At 36.0% G+C, this 23,762-nt stretch overlaps 1 long non-coding RNA gene across 1 annotated transcript in view; it reads left to right on the forward strand.

Annotated features, from left to right (window-relative positions):
* LOC119715532 (uncharacterized) overlaps positions 1-23,762 on the forward strand; it is a 76,941-nt gene that overhangs the window by 12,555 nt on the left and 40,624 nt on the right. The window contains exon 2 of the long non-coding RNA XR_005262680.2: positions 1,017-1,178. This is a non-coding gene — a long non-coding RNA (uncharacterized lncRNA). The remainder of the gene's footprint in view (positions 1-1,016; positions 1,179-23,762) is intronic.

A 23,762-nucleotide genomic window follows, 5' to 3' on the forward strand; every position in this document is an offset into this window, starting at 1 on the left:
GATTATTCCATTAGTTTAGCTGGTGCAACTTCTTAGCTGTAGGCAGGCTTATGAGTGTGTTCAACTTAGAGTCATAAAGGTTGGAAAAGAACTCCAAGATCATCTGGTCCAACCATTCCCCTACTACCAATGTCACCCCTTAAACCATGTCCCTAAGCACAGAGTCCAACCTTTCTTTGAACACACTCAGGGATGGTGACTCCACCACTTCCTTGGGCAACCTGTTCCAATGGCTGACTACTCTTTCTGTGAAGAAATGTGTTCTAATTTCCAACCTGAGCCTCCCCTAGCACAACTCGAGGCCATTCCCTCTAGTCCTGTCACTAGTTGTGAGTATGCTCTTTGGATAGACCTGGAGGGTAACCTGTTGTGGTTGTTCAAAGTAAGCTGTATCACTGTGCAACTTTGTCTTTTGAAGCAAACCAAATATACATCATTTCATTCACTTGAATAATTAAGCAACCTTGTATTTTAATAACTTCTCATCTATTAGAAAATAACACTAATAACACTATCAGATAAGCAAACATTGTCTTTAACTGCTTATTAAAAGAATAAAGATACTTACAGAGAACTTTGTGTTGCATTACAATTGGGTATAAAATAGTTAGTCTACTAGTGTATTTTTTTTCTCTTGAAGTAGATTTATACTTTGGAAGCAAAAGATGTTTAGTTTTTCTCTGAAGTAGAAACAATTAAATACTCCTGTGTTTGTGGAAGAACAACGTAAGATATGTTTTTCCATGGAGTTGTGATGTCTGAAATTTTTCCATGGAGATGGTGCTGGTAGTTCATATTGGGGAAAAAAAAAATACTTTTTTCCCCTGTAGGGTTTATACATTAATGCTTTTTTTTTTCCTTTTTCCGAAGAAGATCCATGTCTCCATTTTTCTGGAAAATCTTTTAATTGAAAGTACTGCGATGCTCTGCAGACAAATCGTTATTCTAAATGAAATGTGAATTTGCTTTTGCTTCTGTTTGCAGAGCTTTTTTTTTTTTTTTTTTTTTTTCTGTAGTGTAACCAAAGGAGAGGGAGGTGTCCTAAAAAGGTTTTTACAATGGACATGTGTATTTGATCAATCTGTCTTCAACAAAGCAAGATGTCAAAGAACCATCTGAGAAAAGAAAGTAGAGGATAATTCAGAACTATCTTAAAATCCTCAAACTGTACTTTTCAGGTAAGAACTCAACTATGAAATACTATTAGTATTATTGTGAAATATTAGCTGCCTCTGGCAGAGGTGAACATAAGTATTGTTCTTGACCACAAAAGTATCAGTGGTATTCTCTAGCACTTCAGTTGTCTCAAAGGTTTTTTCAGGAACTTATTTTTCACTACACTGGGTGATGACAGCACAAACCTATTTGTCACTTTGAGTGACAAATAATATCCACCACTAGAGACTTCTTGGTTGTATTTCATTTGTAAATCACAGAAACAAGAAGGCATATTTGAAACTCCCCACAGAGTGAACAAAGGACTTCCAACATATCTTTATTTCTGTACTGTACTAGGCTAGTTTTATATAATACATACATATGATTGCAAACAAGATGTGTTTGAGATGTTTTCCTTCACAGTTGGTGTAGGTATGCTCTCAAACCTACTGAGGAAAATGTAGGATTGATCTTTCTCACTTTCAACTGAAATGTTTTGTAGACGGTGGAATAAAAATCTCAAAGGATACTACTATTACTCGTGGGGGGAGGGGGGAGTGGAATCTGGTTGGGAAAAGTAATACTGCAGCATAGAAATACTTTAACATAAACTTTATAGTAGAGCCAGCATTAAGTCTCAAAACAGTAAGGACTGCTTTCATTATATCACATGGATGATTTGATTGCTTTGTAAAGCTGGGGGCTCTGTGAAGAAATGGAGACATAGTAGGGGTTTTGTTTGTTTTTAAATAAGATTATCTTCTTTGAACTTTGTTCAAGTTATGGTTTTGTTGTTTGTTTCATAATACTTGAAACACAACTATATATAAAGACAAGTTTGGAATGAATCTGCTGAAGAGTTGGTGTTGAACAGCATTTTGTATTTAATACATCTTGAATACATGAAGTTATTACATAATGTGGCTAGAAGGTATTAGGACGATGGCAGTGTGTTGTATGAATGGTCATGTCCTGGTACAAATCCTTGTGTGTTCATGCTAGGATGCTTTGCTTTCTGCTATGACTTTGTGTAGGTTATCTTACTGGCCTGAAATAGCTTCTGCATGTAAAATACACCTAACTGCTTGTGGATGTTGGAGTATTATTTTTGTTTTCTTGTTTTAGATATATATTTTTAGAAGTGTGTTTTGCTCTATATAATAGTGATGGAAAATCAAATAAGCTAGTAGTAAAAACAAAGCTCACCTTGTAGGCCCACAAGAAAAGAAACATATATCTTCCTTAGTTTGACACATTGCTTCATTTCTATGTTAAATTTTTGGATGATTTTAAACTCTTCCATTAAATGCTTTCTAAATAGTCTTTCAACCCCCCCCCCCCCCCCCCCGACACACACACTTCCAAAAAAAAAAAATTGTAACTGCTTATCTGATACTGACAGTAAAGTACTGAGCAAACTGTAGGAAGAAAAACAGAAGTCTGTAATACAGTATAAGGTGTCAATGATGTTTCCATTCATTTCAAATAACAAAGTCATGATTACTAATGCAATATATCAGAACTTGGATGTTAAGTAGCTTCACAAGAGGTTCCCTGTTGTTTTCTGAATCTAGTAGGAACGTGAAGAAAAACACTAATTAAAAAAATCACTGCCTCTTCTCCAGCACTGAGTTATGCGGTCATTACTACTTGTTAAAATACTTCTCCCCCTAAATTATTCATAATTATCTATTAGGTTTCTTGCAGACAGGGAGATTATCATAATATATCTAGTTCTTGTTATTAGTTGGTAGTTTTCATCAGTATTCCAGATCAGTCCATTACTTTGAGCCATAGCCACATCAATATAAATCACCAATGCAAATTGTAAACAAAAGTAAGTTCTGTGTGGAAAGGACACTGGTGGTTGCTTTACTTTCAACATTTCCTTCTTCTGCATTACCAGCAGCACTTTGAAACCTGAAAATGCAATTTCTCTTGCTATTGATTTTTGTCCTTTTCCATTTAGCTAGCACTGAGATACATGGAGATCTATGCAGGTACCATATGGCAAGTTAACAATATGCTTTGTTGTTTCAATGTGCTTCTGCACCTTGGAACCCTTGCCTCACTGTGCATCAGTTTATCTACAAAACCAGATATTGTACTAGTTTACAGGAATCTGTAATGAGTTCCCTCACTTCAGCACATATTTACTGCCAAAACTATGCAATCATCCTTGCTGTCCCCAGAATATGGTATGTAATGTATATCACTACTTGCAATGAAGTTACCATTAGGTGAGACAGCATCTCAAGTTCTTGATCAGGAGGTTAACTTCCATCTCAAAGTATTATTTTCATTAGGAGTGTGCAATTATTACTTTTAAACAGTATGTAAAGTCTAAATGAAACGATTGACATCTAACTGCCTGAACTGTTTTTTCTATTAAAGACATCTGTTCACTACTATTTACATATTCAGAAAAAACTGTTGAGCAGGTTAAGCTTCATGGTCTGAAGAAAAAATTTTGGAGATACTGGATCTGTTTTCTAGGAACATCTCATTCACTAGAGTCAGCAAACTTAGTCATAGAGAGGGAGCTCATAAAATTAGTTTATGAAATAGGAAAGACCGTGGTCAAATCCAGGAGGAAATTGAATGGTAGCACATTTAACAATTGTGACATTTCTTATTATCGGGGAGGGGAATTCTGAACAGCTAGGAAGCAGCTTTAAAGAAGAGAGAAAAGAGGAAATTACAGAGATGAAAATAAGTAAAATGTTTACTAATTTTCTCACCCTTAAAGTCATTTGAGGTCAAGTTGAGGAAATTCACCTTTGAATGTAATGAAGAAGGCAGAGCTATGCAGCACTGCAAGCCCTTTAAGATAGTTCCATGTGTGGTGTTTATGCATCCTACAGATGTCTAATTCTAATAGCCTCTTTATGTATTTTAACACCTGAAAGAATTATAAGGTGCACAAGCTTGTCATTTATTTCTTTTAATTTTGTGTTAACCTGTAAGCCTAATGTTCATTCCTCCTAAGCAAAATTTAATTCCATTTGTTTGTAGGTTTCTGTTAATTTAAAAAGTCCATCACCATAAGGATCTGTTTGTATTAAACCTTTTGATTGTCTAGTGGAGGACCTGTAGGAAATGTCATTGTGCGCACAAATACCAAATGTGTTGATAGCTTGTTGTTCATCCATCTTAAACCACGTACAAGTTAAAGGATTTTCTAATCTGGGGTAACATTACTAACATAGTTGAAGTGTTCTTATTTAGTGTAATGTTAAGTTAAATGAGGGTACAATTTCTAGATTGATGCTAAACAAGAGAATAAAACTGGAAAATATGTACCTGAGTATCTCTGTTCTAAGAACTAGTATACTTACTGTGATTCTCATATCTTCTTCTTCAGAGAGGTAAAGAGGATAGCAGTATTTGCAGTCAACCTTAGGGCAGTGTTTGTGTTTGTTTTGTTGTTTGTTTTTTTTTACTTGTTTTGGTGTTGTGTTTTTTTTTCTGATGTTTTTTCCTGCTAGCTTTACAAGTAACAACCTTTCTAAAAAGCAGCCAAGTTACTTGTGCAACATTGTATGAAAAGGAAATAAACTGTTAAAGCTAGGAGCAAGGATTTGGAGAGAGGTTTGAAGTTCAGAATCTGCTATCAGACAGGTTAATTGTAGTGTAAGGTGACATTGCCCTAGGGATTTCCTATATGGAAAGTAACTAGTGCTCTAGAAAAACTGTCACAGCAGCAACCACTTAGAAAATTATCATGAGGTAGGAAAAAGAGATGGTGGGTTAACAATAAAAGGAACAGGGTGAGATCATGATTGATACTACACAGGTTTTGACTGAAAATTGCACAATGTTGTAGATTACCTGAGGTCAAGTATTTACACGGAAAAAAAAAAATAGAAGTCCCGGGTGATTACTGTTTTCAGATGTAGATGCCAAATGTGATGCCACATGTGAGAAAGAACAGTTATTTCAGCAAATTGAGTTTTGTAATATATATCCCACAGTAGAGATATGAAATACAGTTTTTGGTTTGGGGTGTTTTTTGTTTGTTTTTATTTTGTGGAGCTTGATGAGGATAATATTGAACTTGCTGTATTTCAGTCTACTGAAGTGCAGTCGTAAAAATATTTATGCTATTTGGAGAGAGTACCTACTCTGAAAGTTATCCATCTATGGAGAAGATACACTGACACTCCTTGTTTAGTCACTTTAACAAGAGGAGAAACAGATTTAAATAGAATAAGGGCTTGTATAAAAATATAATGTTCTGTATTTGATTTAGCTGGCACTGCTATTGTTGCAAGAATTCAAAACATCAAAATACCACATGGACTTCTCTGAGCCAGGTTAACATTTGCTCACTAAAAGCAGTGGCTGAGTTCTATAGGACATCTGTGTAGTTGTGTTGTGGTATTAGGAGCAACCATTACGCTCTAGCCCCTTCATCTGGTAAATGGGAACACAACTTCTATTTCTCAGGGGTTCATTGCAGAGTTTAATAAATGGCAAACAAATTTACAAAAACACTTCAATTTCCTCTCCAGCTCCTGTGTTGTTATTTTCCTTCCTGCGTTAAACAGTGCTATCACAAAATAAAGTGAGGTATGTCTTACCGGCCACTACGGCATGAGATACCATGTATTAAAAAATTGTTAGTGAACTAGAATACTATATTCTTCACAAATCTATAGTCTAAAAGCCTTAAACTTCTATATATCAGAAGTGTCCAGTTGTAGCATATGAATATGCAGTGAGGATTCATGTTACATGTAGGATATAGAGAAGTGCCAGAGAAGCAAATTGACTTATCTTGAACAATATGTAGAACTAAACTTACAGAAGCTGGTTGGTATCACTCAGCCTAATCTAGTAGTTTACTTTTCTTTAAAGACAGATGATGCACTGTCCCAAGGCTGCAGACTGCTGAAACTAAAGGTGCAGGCTGCAGTGGTTTGCTTGGCAAGACATCAGGTAACTAAGATTTCATGGCACAAGAAAATGTTGCATGTTGTTAGCAGTTGGTTATGAGAACTCTGTAGGTGAAGTTAAAACTTCAGGTAATCAAGGTTCATGCATGTGTGTGGATTTTCTGGGTACTGTGTGACATCTGAAAGTACCCTTGCATGCGCACTCTTTTTTTAGAGACACAGTGAAGTGCTAAACAAAGTGATGTCACCCTAACCCATGTTTGAACTTGCTACCTAGGAACAGAATCAAGGTCTTCAGAATCAATTTCCAGTTTCACAAATATTTATTCTAATTAAAGTAGCTACTATAGCACTACCCTTTCTGTAAAGATTCCTGCAACAAGAGTTACAAACAAGAAAGTACTTGTTGCACCTCCATTTTCTGCAAAGTCTGTCTTTTCTAAAAGAGAGGAAATTGCCAGTGAGTGTCAGTAAGTGTAGTTTCTCATTTTTGGTACAGAGACAATTCAAAACATCTAGACAAGAAATCTGTAGGAAGAATGAAGACCTATGACTGTTCTAATCATCCCCTCCATGCCCAAATCTGGCTAAAAGTGATTAATTTAAGATTTTATCTAATTTTAGATTAGATAAAATAAGTTAAAGACATTTTAGAGAAAAAATAAACCTCTAAGATCACAATTTCTGTCATTGACAGCATTGCAATTTAAAAAAATAATAATAAATAATATTTAAAAAAAAAAAAAAACTTGAGGAGTTTGTTGAAGGTACAGATGAATTTTTCCACAATGTTGTTAAAGCATTTTTCTTTGACCTTTAACAGTTTGTTAAATTTAGGAGTTACCACTGACTTTTCAAAGCACATGATGTAGGAGACAGATAGTAAAATGCTATTTAGAGAACTGACCTCATATAAGTTACTATTATTAAGCATATTAACATGTATATTTTCTTGGTTATGTTTAAGGTATGAAAGTAGAGACATGAGGGACGTAAGACATGATGTCTTATCATAAATAAGACATTAATCAGCACATGCATTACAGATTGTACTTGTAATTTTCTGTTTACTTTCATGCTTCAATAGCAAACATATTTTGATCATTACTGAATAGTGCCATACAGTGTTTCTGATAAAATACATACAAGCATGTGAGGTTGTTTGTTTGCATGTAGTCTGTTTTACAGAGCTAATGCATTAAAAGAGGCATTGATGCTACTTTACAATAGTGCATTTGCACTTGGATGCAGCTCATGAGCTGCAGTGTGTCCTGTTTCCCTAACTCATCTACTGATATAAATAGCTAAAAATAATATTGGTCTGCTTAGAAAACTCAGTCATCAAGCAGCATAGAAGTTAACTTGTATTTGCAGTCATAGAGGCAGAACCAGGAGGAGGTGCCTGTAATTCACATGTAACTATGGAGGTCTTGCTGTTCAACGTCCATCTGAAGTTCAACTCTTTACCATAAAAAACTTTCTGAAAAAAAACAAAAAAAAAAAAAACAAAAAAAAAAAAAACAAAAAAAAAAAAAAAAAAAAAACTTTATATATTTTATTATTGTATATGTTATTTCTATAGCTTTCTGCCGGAAATGCTATATGAAAATGCATGTCCAGTCTTCTGTAAAAAGTATATTTTCTAGTTCTTGATCAACATAAATCAACCACAGTGGTCCTTCACTTTTAAGTGGGGTTGGGCAGGAAAAGGGAACAAGACCAGGACTGACTAGCTAATGACAATCTGCAGTAGGAGAGAGAGCAGTAACTACTAGAAGTACTCTGAGAATTTGCCTGGTTGGTTGGAAGGTGTGCAGGATGTAATTTCTGGTGGGTGGAATCTAGTTATGAAGGCAGTTATAAAAGCCATGAGACAGTTTGTTTTCACAAACAGTATATGCAACTCCAGTTTCAGTGAAATTTCCTCGTTGTTGTAGTTTAGTTTTGGATTGTCTCTCTCCTACAAATCAACATGTTTGCATATGAAGGGTTGTCATTTTTGATTTTTTAAAAAATTAACACTTTTCCATGTGAAAAACTTTGTCAGAATTTCTGTTTAAATCTGTTACAATAAGCATATTTTATCATAAGTGTTTTATTAAACTAGCCATTGTTTCTGGCTTTCAGATTTGAAAGCTGACACACTGACCTCTACTAAGATCATTCAGATTTCATTTAGTTCCTGATGTTTTAGAGATCTCATGATTCTGGGTGTATTGTATCTTGATCCTCTTTTTTCTTTTTCTGTTGAAACTTATGAACAGTATCTGATCAGACACAACCTAAGCATGGTTTTCTGGTTAGCAGGAGTGGGAATAAACTGAATCAAGTGAAATAAACTCCATACCTCTTAGTAAATAGAATGGCAAAAGCCATTACTCTGGGGACTCTCTTCCTTAAAAGAAGGAAATAGCACATGTTAAAACAGTCTAGTTTGAAGTGTCTCAATGTTTTAAGAAGTCTGTCTCAAACCAGTAGTTGACAACAGGGTCAGGTTTACTGGTGGGCTGTAGAGGTAGTACTCTTCGCTTCTGCACACACTGGCATAGCTGTTTTTCCAGCATGTTGGTAGCTGACTGGGGACACAGCCCATGGCTCTTTTTAGGTCTGATCTCTCTTCCCACTTGGCCAGCAGTCCCCTAGTGTGACACTAACTTACATAGCACTGTATTTCTCTGAAGTCAGCTGAAGATCTAGCCTTATGGCACCTAGACTGTGTGGGTTCTACCTGCTGAAACTTAAGGTTGATGTACCAAGCTTGTACTTGATCATGTACAAGCTTGGGACCTCTGTCTTTTTTTAATTATTCTGTAAGCTGCAGTAACTCTAATTGCTATTGCAGAGAAATGTACCAAATAGCTACTTGGGCAGCACACAGTTTGGAATTTATTAACTGTTGCTATGATCCTAATTTAGTGGCATGGTCTCATCTCACTGAAAGTATAATTGCCATTATTGAATAATCATTTTGATAAGTTATTCCATTTTCTGCCCTGTTTATCTTCTGTTCTTGTTTTAAGTGTCTCGTTTTCCTCTTTTAATATTGCCATCTCACTCTGAGCTCCCTCTGATTCATTCTCAGTGTTTTTTAGTCTTTGTTTAATGGCACAATCATCACTCAATAACATTAGTGTGTCTTCTGCAATTCTGTCAAATTGACTGGTATGAAGAGACTTAAGTACTGCAATTTCCCTTCTGAGATCCTGCTGTTGCTTTTTTTTGTTTTGTTTTGTTTTGAACATTAAAAAGTCTTTCTGATGGGACAAAATCAAATCAATTAGCCTTTGAAAAAGTTGGTGTTCTTTTTAATGTCTTGTTTTGGTTTTTAATCTCCTATGCACTGAATACCCTCAACTTCTACTAGGGTGTGTACATGAAAAGATGCTTTTCTTTTTTTTTTTTTTTTTAAGTAACATTGTGCCAGTGAGGGTATTCAGAAGGCAAAGTTATCTTTTTCTTGGATGTGTGGTCTAGCATAGTCATCTTGCCCTTTATAATTAGATTGTTTCAGATTAAAATGTTCCTTGTCAACGTTTGCAAAAGGAAATAGAAAATAATGTTCTGTTCATTTTCTTATTTTGTAAGTTGCATTGTATTTACCTCTACAGTACCTATAGTGTCTTCTAATGCATCCTCTGGTAGTTCACACAGGCATGTGTGCCTGCACATGCACACGTCTTCATGCATGTGTGTGTGCATGTGCATACACACACTTGTAATGGCAACAAGATCCCTGCAAGGGAAATGAGAAGTCAAATGTAGTTGTAGGCTTCCTTACGAGTCTTAGGAAAGAATCTTACAGATCATTACTAATAAAAAACTTGCTTATATTTTCTGTATGGCTTGTTTCTTCTTGCTTATCCTTCTTAGCACCTCATAGCTGTATTTCAAACCTCTGGCTCTTCTTATATCTTCACTTATTGTTATCTTCAAGTATCCAGTAGCACCCAAGGCTTTTTTTCTTTTTTTTTTTTTTCAGCTGGAATCTTTATGGCCACTAAATCTTAAAAAATTCTGAGCTTTAACAGTTCCTTTAATTCCACAAAAATCCATGGATAATAAAAGCACTTAATATTTCAAGCATGTCAGAACTAGTCAAGCAGATATAAAGAATAATAGAGGATGTATGACATAGTAGGAATTTGGGGTTTATGATTTGGTAGGGAATACTTCTGACAATAGGATCCTATCTACTGCCTAACACTGGTGCATCATATAAATGACAAGATATAAGATGTACTTCTTTTTATCTAGTATCTAGGCCTGCCCTAAATCTTTTTTCTTCTCCATGTAATTCTGCCTGGTTGGATTGCCACAGATGTCTCTTCAAAAAATGGTGGGTTGGGGCTGAAGTCAAAACAAGGAATGGCCAGTTTAGGAATATGTAATCCAGATGGAATCAATTCAATGGTATTATTACTCTAATTCTGATGTTGTTATTACTGTACTGAAAAGGAGTTGTGTTTAAGCAGTTTTAAAACTTGTCTGTTATTCCTTTTAGTCTTTGTAAGATATTGCAATCATACCTCTTCATTTTTGTAATGCTACTTCTTTCTCTCCTGACTTATTGGAAGTTGTTTCCTCCATGTCACTGTTCTCTTCATCCTGTGGCAATGAATAATAATTTAGTCATTCAAAGATCATTGCAATTTGGCTTCTACGTTTCTTACTCAAGGTATTTATCTGATGCAAATCACTATTCTAGTGAACAACATGTTATTACTGTGCCTGAATGTGAATGAACCTTGCTGTTCTTAAGAAAATGAAACAAAATCAGAGCAATGAAGAAACCTAACTGACTGAATGAATGGGTATATGATTATTTTTTTTAAAGCCCTGTTTTAAATTGTCAGTACTGTAGTTTTCGTTATGTACATGCTTAGGAGCAGAATAAAGAACCATAGGTCTCCTTGTTTGATATACACATATTCTGTGTAAAAAAAAATATATATATATACGCATAAACCACTAATGCTTTAGTCATGTACACTATGCTACTTGAGGGCTCTGTAGGGAAGGGCACTATAAACACTGCTGTCTACTTTGGAGTGAAAAGATCTACTAATAAAGGATAGCCCTCTATCTGATGCAGGTTTTCTGCTTGCCCTTCTAACATTATGGACCGCAAAGGTTGAAAGTATGGCAAATATTTCTTAAAATCTTGTTGACTCTACTAAGCTGGAATTTAAAAGTGTTATGGCTTGTTATGTGCGTTTGTCAAAAACATTTCTCACTGATGCTGGTGTATGTCACTTCCTGTTCATTTTTACTAACATCTGGTATGACATCATAGGCATAGTATCTACTACCATTAACCAAGCCATCCCATCTCCTTCAATAATACTAAACACATTCACTATAGATCTCTCCAAATCTGATGCAGTAGCAGTATTAAACACCAGCCAGGCTGGCAGCAAAGTCTTGTGGCTTGTTTTTTTGTTTGTTTGTTTGTTTTTTAGTATTTTATGTTGGTTGGGAATAGAAGTGCTGAGGTACTAACAGGTTGACTCCTGTTCTTACACATGTCATCAAAGTGGTGCTAAAGAATTTTTATCAATATGGTGATAAATATTTTATATATATAAAAAAGTTATTTATTATTTATACTACATATAAATTCCTTAGGGAAGTGTACAAAAGCTGAACAGGCTATACACAAATGTGTGCGAACATTTAAATCATGCCTGTAACTGGAAACAACTTTCTTTAAATTCTACCTGTAATAAATGTATTAGAATACTTCTGGTCTCTTTTGGAGCTGCATTTCAGAACTTACTTTTAATATTAAGTATTTACTTCAGAACTGAGTATTTCCCTAATACAAATTCCAAGCCAAAATAAACTGCTGAAGTGTAGGACTGAGATACAAACCCTGAATCCCTGTCATTCAGAAAGCTAGCCTTTATCCTTAATTTAAAATAGGAGGGGGAAAAAAAAAAAAAAAAAAAAAAAAACATATTCATGGGAAGAGCTCTCTGAGCTAATCTGAATTGCATCCCCTTGGCATAGAGCATCACTGTACTGGAGATAGAGCCCTGAGACTTAAAATAAGTGTTGCTGTGCCAGGACAGGTTCTCTACAGGGCCTATTTGATGACTGCAGTTGGGGGATCTGTGATGAATTCTGGTGTATGTTCCAAGTGCCCTCAGTTCTGCAATTGAAGCTTTATTTTACCATACTAGCTCCTCTTTCCAAAATCTCTCTTCTCCCTTTCATGGTCCTCACTGCTGCTAATGGGGGATGGCAGCTGTCACAAGACCTGGTAGCTGCAAGCTGCTTTTGTAGATGGAAATATTTTCCTTCTGGCACTTTCAGTCTGGCTGTCACACTTTTATGCCATCTTTATGAGCACTGTAAAGTTTCTCCTGATAAACTGGATAAGTCCATTTAAACTGTTAGCTCACATAATTGATTCCACTCTTATTTTTCATTGTGACTTTACAACTTGAGAATTAATTATCACATTTATTGGACACCTTTTAACTAGCTCTTATTAAAGGATGTCTAGCAAGAGAATGCATGATGTTGCACTAAATCAGCATGACATCCTTCCAGAAACTGGCATATGACATGCTATCATAAAGACGAAGTCAGTTGTAACAGCCTGGATAAATAGCTACCAAGGAACTGGAAGATCAGCAGCTCAGTCATCCAAGACAGGGACAAGCAGATGTATCTGAGACCAGCTTGTCTTTATTTTTATATGTAATGTATACACACACGTATGCACATATGCTTAAGGAATAGGATGCACTTCTTTTTGGCTGAATTAGTTTGAGCCTGGTCTGAAATCTAGTCACTACAGTATTGCTCTTGCCCTGAAGTAGCTGCATTAAAATGTGTGTAAATGAATTCAGAAGTGCAACAACATATCTGTGTATGCCCTGAAAAGTTCTGAACTAGAATGAAAAACAAAGCTTATGACTGGAAGGAAGTTAGGATCTTTGAGATTAATAGGTAAACTGGTATTTGGAGGTGCAGACAACTGAATTAGAATTATTTCTATTGATCTTAAGTATTGGTATCCCTGATCCCTCTTTCTTTGAGTACACCCACAGCAATGAGATGCCTCCAGAGAGCAGTGAGTTCTCACTCCACCTAGTGATGTGGTTGCTTATCTCCAGAAACTGGGAGGTAGGAGAACATGTGCTGAGAGACCTGACACTAGGGCAAGTGTCAGTCCAGGACTGCCTGCTACTGGTTCTTTTGCTGTGTTGCTCTGTTTTGGCAGGCCATGCTTGCACAACAGCTTGCTTGCAGAGCTACAGATATCCTTTGGTAGTGTTGGCAGGAAGAGTGTGGCAGACAGACAAGTGCTGTGCCAGTGACCAACAAGTGCAGCTTGTCAAAACTGCGATTGTTATAGACATCTTGGAACAAACCTGACCATGCTGCAAGGGAGATGCATTTCTGCTCTTCTCTGAAGAAGATCGAAAATTTTGTTCTTCTGCAACTTACTTTTCTGATTTAGTGAATGCTTAAGCAAGCAATCAAGGAAGGTGCTCCTCTTGACTGTGAGGTTAGGAAGTGAGAGCAATTCCAGCATTGTAACAGTGCAGGTTTTCTGTATCCACCCAACACATCTACTATAAGAATAAAAAAGGAAATATGGAACTGGGAAATATTAAAGATAAATTGTTTCTTTAAAATATGGTGGAAAGGACATAATGCTTTGGAGAGAATGAGTGTATCATCTACAAGATATGCCCACTTACATACTTGCATAGTTTCAGTACATCATCATTTTAAATAAGTCCTTATATGAACTCCTGGCACAGTGAAATAATATATCAAAATAGGATGTAGAAATCCTAATAGCTTTGAGATCCTCTTAAGGAAAATAGGGTGAAACTCCCCTCTGTGCCAGTTGGTGGGGTTGTCTCTTACTGGTACCTATCTATGTGGGCAGACAAACATCTGCCATAAAACAACAGGCCAAAGAGGAAAAAAAATGTGTGCTGAGATAACATATGAAGGTCTCCAGCACTGGGGACCAGTGGGTCTATTGGATCCACAGGAATTGATAAACTTAGGAAATGGAGAATATGCAGACAAAGCGAACAAGTGTAGCTACATGTCTGTGGAAATGAATCAAAGAATATTCAGAGTTACAAGGGACCCGTAAGGATTATAGAGTCCAACTCCTAGCTCCACAGAGGACTGTCCAAAAATCAGCCCCTATGTCTGAGAGTGGTGTCCAAATGTTTAATGAACTCCAGCAGGCTTGGTGCTGTGACCAAGAACTCTATCAGGCTAAGTGCCATGAGTACTGCCCTGGGGAGCCTGTCCCAGTGTCCAACCACCCTCTTGGTGAAGAGCCTTTTCCTAACACCCAGCCTGACTCTACCCTGTCCCAGTTCCATGCCGTTCCCCAGGGTCATGTCACCATCACCAGAGAGAAGAGATTAGTGCCTGCCCCTCTACTCCACTTGAGAGACTTTCTAACCTGGCATTGATGAATTTGTATGTTATGCCACTTCTGAATAAATAGCTGGGATTGGCATCCCAACTTTTGCTCCATCTGAGTAACAGGCATGTGTGAGTGTATGTTTGTGAATGAATGCACTGTGTGAGTAGTTATCTGCTATTAATAACAACTTATTTATTAGAACATCTTTAATTGCTGGCAGCAATCTGTCTTGACTAAATCCCCAATGAAGATATTTACTCCAAATGAAGATATTTACACCAAAGGATTATAAAAGATTTTTCTACCTATTTGTAATTTTTTAAATGTACCTTTCCACTATTGTGTATATAAACTAGATTCATCATGAGCACAGCTTTTAGTATCAAGTTTAAACTTTCATTCTGAAAGCTCAGACTGGAGTGCAGTGTGTAGCCACAAGGGAAAGAATTGGTGTGCTGAAATGTTTGCAAGGTGGTCTTAAAGAGCAACTACTTCTAAACATCCAAGGAACATCTATTATGGGGGAGAAGCTTTATGTAATGAAGTTAAAGACTGAATTTAAGTTTTGACTGTCTTGAAATAAAGGCAAAAAGGATGGAAGAAAGGCTATAATTATTGGAAGAACATAATGTGATGCTTAGACAGGATGTGAAATTCACTGAGGAACATATTGCAGCTATAATTAGAGATAGTGTTTCACTCACTTTAAAAATGAGTCATTAGAGAATGTACTAAAAAGCAAAATTCTACATCTGTTGGGTCTCCCAGTTGGGACAGAAACCTAAAACCTAAAAGGGAGATGCATTTATATATATATATATATATCTTTTTTTTTTTAAAGAAACTCTGAGGCTGAATTCCAGAAGTAACGCACAAATAAAGCTTTGGAGTTGGAAACTGATCAAAACAGAAGTACAGGTAGTTTGCAATACTTTCAGTATATGCCTCTAGAACATTAACAAGAGTCCTGATAATCTTGTTCTACAAGGTGTTGTAAATGATGACTTAAGTTTTACAGGGATTTCCTCTTGTCTTTCATCCTTGCTCCCAGTCATGGGGTGGGGATGGGGAATATTTCCACTTTGTTCTTGGAATGTATGAAGAGTAAGAACAGTTCAATGATGTAGTCTCAGTTCTTCCATGTCCATTATCCATATAAAATGAACTGGGTGGAGAACAGATTTTATTATGCATTGCTCAGCTATAATAAATAATTTTCAACTAAATTCTTCTAATTATGCTAGGGCTGTGGGTGAGAAGCACAGATGTCAGTTTTTGATTGCATTGGCTTTCTGCAAAGAGTTGGATTTTCTGGGGGAGAACTTTGTAGTAAGGAGGTCAATGTATGTAGCCGGCACCACGTTTTTCTCAACCTGTTTGCATGAGGGAATTCTCTACAATTAAATGTATTGACAAGCAATTTTAATCACATAGCAATTTAAAGGAAAATGAACTATGCAATAATGAAGAGAATTCTGGTAATGATCCGGTGGTTTCCTCTTGTCAGCATCTAATTCTGATTATTCTCTAGATCTTTTGTTTTATTGTAATCTGTTTTGAAATGTGTTCATTTTCATCCACAGTTGTGCCACTCACTAAACTTGTGTAGACTTGTAGTGAAATAAGATGACTTTGTGTCACAGGCCTATTTGATAAAAAGTAACTCACAGATTTGAGGTCTCAGATACTGCATGAGCAACACTGTCACTAGCTGCTAGGGAACATATGGAAGTAACACTTAATCTAGTTAAGATGAGGAAATGTACATACGCTGTACTTAGAATTTAATTTATAAATCTTTTTGTTGAATATAATCCATAACCACCAAAAATTGCTTTTGAGCACTTCATTATTGCAGTCAAAATAAGAGGTAGCTTGAGTGGATAACTCTGAAGTGTTTTCTTTTGTCACTGGTGTCTGAAAGTGGTTATTGTGGTATTAATCACAGAATCATTTAGGTTGGAAGAGACCTCCAAGATCATGGAGTCCAACCTCTGACCTAACACTAACAAGTCCTCCACTAAACCATATCACTAAGCTCTACATCTAAATGTCTTTTAAAGACCTCCAGGGATGGTGACTCAACTACTTCCCTGGGCAGCCCATTCCAATGCCTAACAAAAATATTTATCAATGGAAGAATAGTGTGTTTGCTCAAAAGAAGCTATTTACAAGACATGAGTTCTGCTAGTTGGCTTGTCAGTTAAGATCATCTCTGTGGAAATGCAAAGTAAACACTTCTGGGTTATTTTGATGTTAAACTACTGCACTCCTATGATGGACTGTTATTTGGAAGCTGACTTTCGCTGAGCTTTCCTGTTCTGTCTTAGGTGCTTCCCCACAGCAACCTCACCTCCTGTGGTGCAGTGTAGTAATACATCTAGCTGAATATTGTTGATCTCCAGAGCTGCGTGCTTGTAGATGCAAGTAGATAACATAGCAGCGTAGCAAAACCTGGGCTATGCAAATATAATAGGACAACTGCTCCCAACAAGGTGCTGCACTGAGGTGCAACTGAGAAATCAAGTGGTGTAGCCCTCTACACCACAATATGTTGTGCTATATAGATATTCTCATATTTGTAAAGGCTCTTTAACTGTATTTAAGACAACACAGCTTGCAGGCTTCAACAAGTAATGATAACACCTTAGAAGTAAGAAGTAACCCAGTTCTTGTAACTGCAGTATTTTTTTGCTTTACTTAAAAAAAAAAAAAAAAAAGTTCGGAACCCATGCTATTAACAACTTTCACAAAATTCAGAGGTAAGTGTTTCTTGAATCTGTTGCATCCTGTCTCAGATAAAATGTCACAAAGATGATATCTGGGATAAGGACAACTTTCCCCTGCAAACAGGATTTTTTTTTTTTTTTTTTTTCTGTTGCACTGATTAGGAGACACATTCTTTATTATTTCCATTTAATGACATGTAAAATTTAAATTTGATTTAAATTTTTTTTTAACCTTCTCATGTATATAGAAAGTGATTCTGTCCTGTGAGTGTTTTTCATCAGCCTAAAACTGAGGTACTGTCTAATGTAGCCAGAAGTAAAAACACAGTTTCTCAAGAGCAGAGCAGGAAATGCTCATCTGCTACAAGTGTGGAGAGTACTTGATCAGCTGTCTGCAGCCTGGTGTTGGCTGTGGCAGTGACAGGTCTGGTCTAGAGATAAACGCAGAGTGGAATAATCGTATTACAACTAGTTGGATATGCTTCAGACTAAAAGGCTTTCTTAGGCAGATGGATTTTGGTGCATTTTTTTTTTTTTTTTTTTTTTAACTGTTTTAGGACAAACAGTTTGTGTACACTTGAGCATGAGTAACCTCAGTAATATATCTGATCATACTTGTGTGTGTCAGCATTCCTCTGTTACTGGTGAACAGCAGGTGAGGCATGTCTTCTGGAAGACTATTACACATGAAAGCAGAATAGAAGTACCAGAAACACAAAATGCAGAGGGGGGAGACTTCAGGTTTGGGGGTTCTGTTGTTTAAGAAAACTTATTTTTTGAGAGGCCTTCTTAGCAAGAGAGAATGAAAACTAAACTGCACTTTCACTTGTTACCGTCTGGTATTAGTACCACGGTGTACCTGTGTGAGCTATCCAAGGCACACTTATGATGCAATTAATAGAGTTGCTTAGCTTTTATGTAAATGGGAATATTAATTATCATCTCTGAATTGCAAAACTACAGTACATCTCAATAACAAATGTAACCCTTGGGCAATGGTTTATGACTAGTGTATTTTAAACAACCCCAAATTTCTATAATTAATACTGACCATGTAGAGTCTGCAGAGAATGATTTTTCTTAGTTCAGACAAAGCATAGTTTGAAAATGATGGTTAAAACTGACAAAAGGGGTTATAGCCACTTTATTTTTTAAAGCTGGGGGTGTAATTCTCTCAATGCTCTGTTCAGTTACTTTTGAAAGGGAGTGAAAGAAAACAATAGTGAAGCTTGTTGATATGCTTGCATCTTATCCTAGTGGAAGGACAGTTCAGTTACTGTGTTTAAGAACTCATTCTTCCCCCTAACCCCCCACGCAATTTTGAATGACATCTCAAAATTCTGTTTTGCTGGGCTTAAAAGCTACCTTTCACAATATCAAATACATTTAGGGTAGAATTTATATAATGATGTCTAGAGCACCACCACTAAAATTGGGTAAGTTGATTTTAGTGTTACAATCATTATTTTGTGAAGCATTTGTTTAGGTAGTAAGGACACTGTAATAAAAGAACATCACAGTCAAAGCTGGGCAACTCTTCCCTGTTCTGGGTGGGTCTTTTGTGATAATTCAGAGCAACTTCAAGGCATTATCAGGTTTGGTAGAAGGATATAGATACAAACTGACCTCTAATACTATTTCTGTCAGTGCACATAATCTGAACTAATATTTTTTTAAAAAATCACCTCTGTGTGATTTTAACTACTTATTATCAAACAGAATTCAAAGGTCCAGGAGCAAATAACCATCTTAAACACTGAAGTATTTGTATATGTATTCTTTCGCATCTGGAACATTCCTGTGTCTTTAAACAAGCAAACACAAAGTTGTACAAGCACCTTAATTGCAAACTAGACTGCAAATATCCATAGATTTTTATTAAAAAAATATTTTTAACTGTTGCTTATTCACCTAGCACCATATTCACCTATCTCAGTACTCAGATAATCTTGCTGGGCTTGAGGGTTTTCCTAGACCAATTCTTGTGTTGCACCATGCTGTGTAAATAGATTTCCATTGAAGTTTGAAGAGCTTTTAAAAGTATTAGGTAAATTCTGCTATGAAGTATGCCCTAACAAGCTCCCCAGATAAGTTTCCTCATCTCTTTCATTCTCAGTACACACCCCAATCTTTCATAGCTCCACAAATAAGAACTCCTTCAAACCTCCACAGAACAAAGAGCCTCTCCCCCCATGAAGGAAGGAGCAGTTTAAAGGAAAGTGGGAAAAGAAGATACACTGAACTCAGTGAAATAAAAGATACTTACTTTTATTCAATTTCCAAACCTTCCCAAGAAGAATTCTTGAAGCTAACTATATCTAGGTAGTCATACAAATCTGACACTTTTTTTTTATACATTAATCTTTTATTTATTCTTTATGTTTACTTATGTGCTCCTTCTAATGATTAAAGAAACTGATGATTAAAGTTGAAAAAATTAATTGAATCATTAAATTGAAGAAACTAATGATTAAAGAAATTATGAAGCTATTTTAAATTAGGGTTGCTTGCAGTTAGGTTTCATTTTTCTTTTTTTTTTTTTTTTTGGCGGGGGGGATGCTAAGACTCTTGAACTGTGCTTTAAGGGATTTATGGGGAACTGTCAACATTTTTACCTTTATTTTATTCCATTGCTTTCCTTTTGGATAAGGGAGAGAACATTTGTTTAAAGTAGTATGCTGTTGAATTGAATTCTAAAACACTTTAAATAAGACCTTCTATTTCTTATCCTACAGGGCAGTTCAATGTTTCTTTTAATTTTTATGAAGTTATACTACTGAATTACACAACTGGAATTCTGAATAATTCCTTAAATAACTACTGTGAGTTTCATTGCTTGGCAAATTTGGTAGGAATGTTGAGAGCAAAATCTTGATCTCTGTCTAGATTTCAGATAGTCAGAAGTTCTTCTGAGATGAGCTGACCAGGACTTGGAAACATTACGGAATAACTTTGTCTAAGAAAGTGTCAACCTGAGAAGGCTTCTCAAGGCTAGCAAATGAAGGAAATGGAGCGCACACATGCAAGCATGCATGCACACAGACATATGCGCTCGTCCTCTGTGACAAATAATAATTAATAAGGATGTGGCTTAGAGCTGCTATTTACATCTCCTTAAGCTGTGCTCTCAAGTAAAATAAATAAATCTTAAAGTCGGCATTTTCTTCATATTTGCAGGAGTGCAGTGTACAGCTGCAGAGAGCTCTGCTATGCTTGAGGTTGGCAGACATACTGCATAAGAATTTTCTTATGATGACGGTAGTAGTGGCCTATTTGGGTGGGTTCTTCAGAAACTGAAGATGTTTGGCTGTTTCCACCATCAATCTCTAACCAAATATTTACTTAAGGGAAAGAATAGCAGCTATGGAATCAGACTTTATTCCTTCTTCCACATGTCTTAACAGAGGTAAGTTTTGTTTGTAAAATCACTTACCTCTGAGAAGCATCCCAGTCTGACTGTTTTGTCAAAAGCTGTTCTGCCTGGTGGGAACAGCAACTGAACACAGTAGATGCTGTAAAGCACTAAGTATGAAGGCTGACCTCAGTGCTCAGTGGAGGGGGACACATGTGGCAGGTACCTGATTAATCATGAAGACCTTCTATAGAAAACTGAAGTATAAGAAGAGGAAATTTTATTTGTAGTGGGTGTGTCAATGAATGCAACCTGATGGCTAACTCCTATCATAATTCTAGTGCCAAGCAAGTAGCAGTGGAGCTCAAAATTAAAGGAGAACAGGATCTGTGAACCATCATAGACTTTCTCAGAACTCCATAGTTCTCCATACTCATAGAAAAAGCGTGCAAGGCCAAGAAGATGGGACACAAAAAGCCACCATATAATTCAATATGTTGAGGAAAATTGCATACTCTGTAAGAGATATAAAGTGTTTGCTGTCTGCAAATATAGAGCAGTCAGCTGAGCCTCCTCTGATAAACAGTCTTTCCTCTACTTCTGTTCTCTTGGGAGTGCTGTCCTCCTTGGATATCACTTGTCAGGGGCTTTGTGTCAACCCAAAGGGTAAGATGAAGCCAAAAAAAAAAAAAAAAGGAAGAAAAAAGTTTTCAATATCCTAACAAGATTTTTGTTTGAGCTTAGTAAAGAAAATGAGAAGCAGTTTTAACTTCTATCTGTTTTTATCCACCCTGATTGATCTGTTTGCCCCACTCTATTCCTGTTTTTGCAGCTTTAATTTAAGGGGAGAAAGAAGAACATACCAAAACAGTTAAATTCAGTCTGAAATTGAGCAAACTGAGATTTATTGGCAGGAGGGAGATGTTAGAAATGGAGTGGTTGAATTAAATCCATATGTTGGGAAGGTTAAAATAAAGTAATAAAGTATTGGATGAATGGTCATAAAAAGACCAAAGATACAAAATTTGAACAATAGAAGCAGAAGTCAAGCAGTCAGCATGTAATGGATGGAAAGAATTAGTTTAATATGATGACAAGAAGAAGGGGGCTGTAAAATTTTGTGAAAAGAAATGGAAGTAAGCCACCATGCTGAACGAGATTACTAAATGACTGAAATGAGAAACTTTGATGTAGATTAGATGGGGTATCCTGTAGGAGGGTGAAAACAGCTAAATGCAGTGATTTTGGAAGACTGAAATACAGCAGAATATCAGGCTCCTCTGATGAAATCAGCATTGAGCGCTTAAAGCATGTGTGGTCATCTTAATAAGCACGTTGCATCCCTAAGACTAACACTTTGGTTACCTTTTTACCTTTTACTTTGAGAGAAATCGAAGGAAAGCTCTAGTGTATAATTGCTAGTGCTCATTCACAATCTCTGGATTCAGTTTCTGTGGTATCAGTTCATTAAAGCTTCCTTCCTGCAGTTTTATCTGTTGTATGAACTATGATATGCCTATGTTATGTGCATCCCAGTTTCCTTTGTGATCAGTTCAGTAATCTTTCTTTTTGGCTGGGTTTTGAGTTTGGGGGTGTGTCTGTTGCTTGGATGAGGACTTTGCCTTGGTGGCTAGTTGGGAACAGTTTATCAAAATTAAGTACAGATTATTGTTGCTCTTCTTATAAGGCAGTATATACACATACACACAATATAGATACAAGGTTATCCCATTAAAAAATCATACTTTTTTTTTTTCCTCTATGCCAAGATGGATTTTAAATGCTGTCACAGCAAGGTTTTCAGTTCTGTTAAAGGTACAGCTCCTCAGTGCACTGTGTGCATTGCTTTTCATGGTGTTATTAAAATGGTTTCCTGTAGCTGACAGCCTTGTAGTTAGTCTTTATAGAGTTAGAAAACGTACCATAAATGAAAGCTTTCTGATAGTGACCATGAATCCTTGCATTGTATATATTACTAAAGATACAGAAAGGGGAGTATAAACCAAAGATCTGTATGTCATAGTATTTATTTAAAACAAAACTTTTATTTAATACTTTATTTTTCAATAAATACTCAGGGTAGGATTTTTAGAAGTACTTCAGAAAGGTAGGTGCATAAAATGAACTTTATATATTTCTAGCTTTGGACATAACTTCTTTCTTCCTAAGTACATTCCTTCATGATCAGGACTGTGTTCCTTTCCTCCTTTCCTGAGATCTTTGAAGTTTTGGAGGAGTTTTCGTCTAAAATAAATTAAACAAACAAACAAACAAATATATATATATATATATGTGCAAATCTCTAGCAGACTTCTACTGCTAAATTAACTTGAAAAAAAAAAAGCCAGCTTTACTTATTTTTCTCTGTACAGATACAGGTATTCTTAAGCTTTACAAATAAGGGGTAAAAAAGAAAACAAGATATGCTTGCTGTTATGTGTTCATTGAGGAACACAAAGAATACATAGATTTTATATATAAAATAAGATGTGTTTGAATTAGTCACTTCTAACCTTATTGCAATTACCTTAAAGTAAAATCAAGAGTTCAAGGGGAAATTTTGATCTGCATTTTGACGGTGTTCACGAACACATGATTAAACTTTCTGCTTGGCTTTTTTAGTAACGGTAATTTAGAGTTTTTATTTAACACCTGGCCTTAAACAGGACTTCTTGCACCTGCAATTTATGCAGAAATTACATGAGTGGAATTTTTCACCTTTACTTAATTGTAGAAACAAACACATCAGCTAGGGAGGGTCTATGTAAACACTTAAGTAGAACATGTCCCATGTTTTCAGTTAATGTATACCGATATTAAAAGTTAAGGGAATATATTACCCAAATGAAGAATAGGGCCCATGAAGTGTCACATAAAATATGAGGCGCACTTTACTCTCTGACATTATTTTGTCCAAAAAATTGTGCCAAAAAAAAAAAAGAAAATGCTTCAAAGCCTTGTTTATCTCATGCAGAAATAGATAATGAAATTATAACTAATCTGACAGCTGTTGGTGGTTAAATGCAAACTCAGATTAAAGTACCTACTGCAAGAATTACAGAACAAATAGCCAAGTGATGCTAAGAAAATTTAGTGGACTACAGAGAATGAACCCCATGTATAAGTTATATTATCTCTATTAATCATGGATGAGAGAAGAAGTTCAATTATATTTCTTCAATTATTTTTATAAATGCATTAGAGATCTTCCAGAT

The sequence above is a fragment of the Anas platyrhynchos genome, chromosome 1 (assembly GCF_047663525.1).
Source record: "Anas platyrhynchos isolate ZD024472 breed Pekin duck chromosome 1, IASCAAS_PekinDuck_T2T, whole genome shotgun sequence".
NCBI classification, from domain to species: Eukaryota; Metazoa; Chordata; class Aves; order Anseriformes; family Anatidae; genus Anas; species Anas platyrhynchos.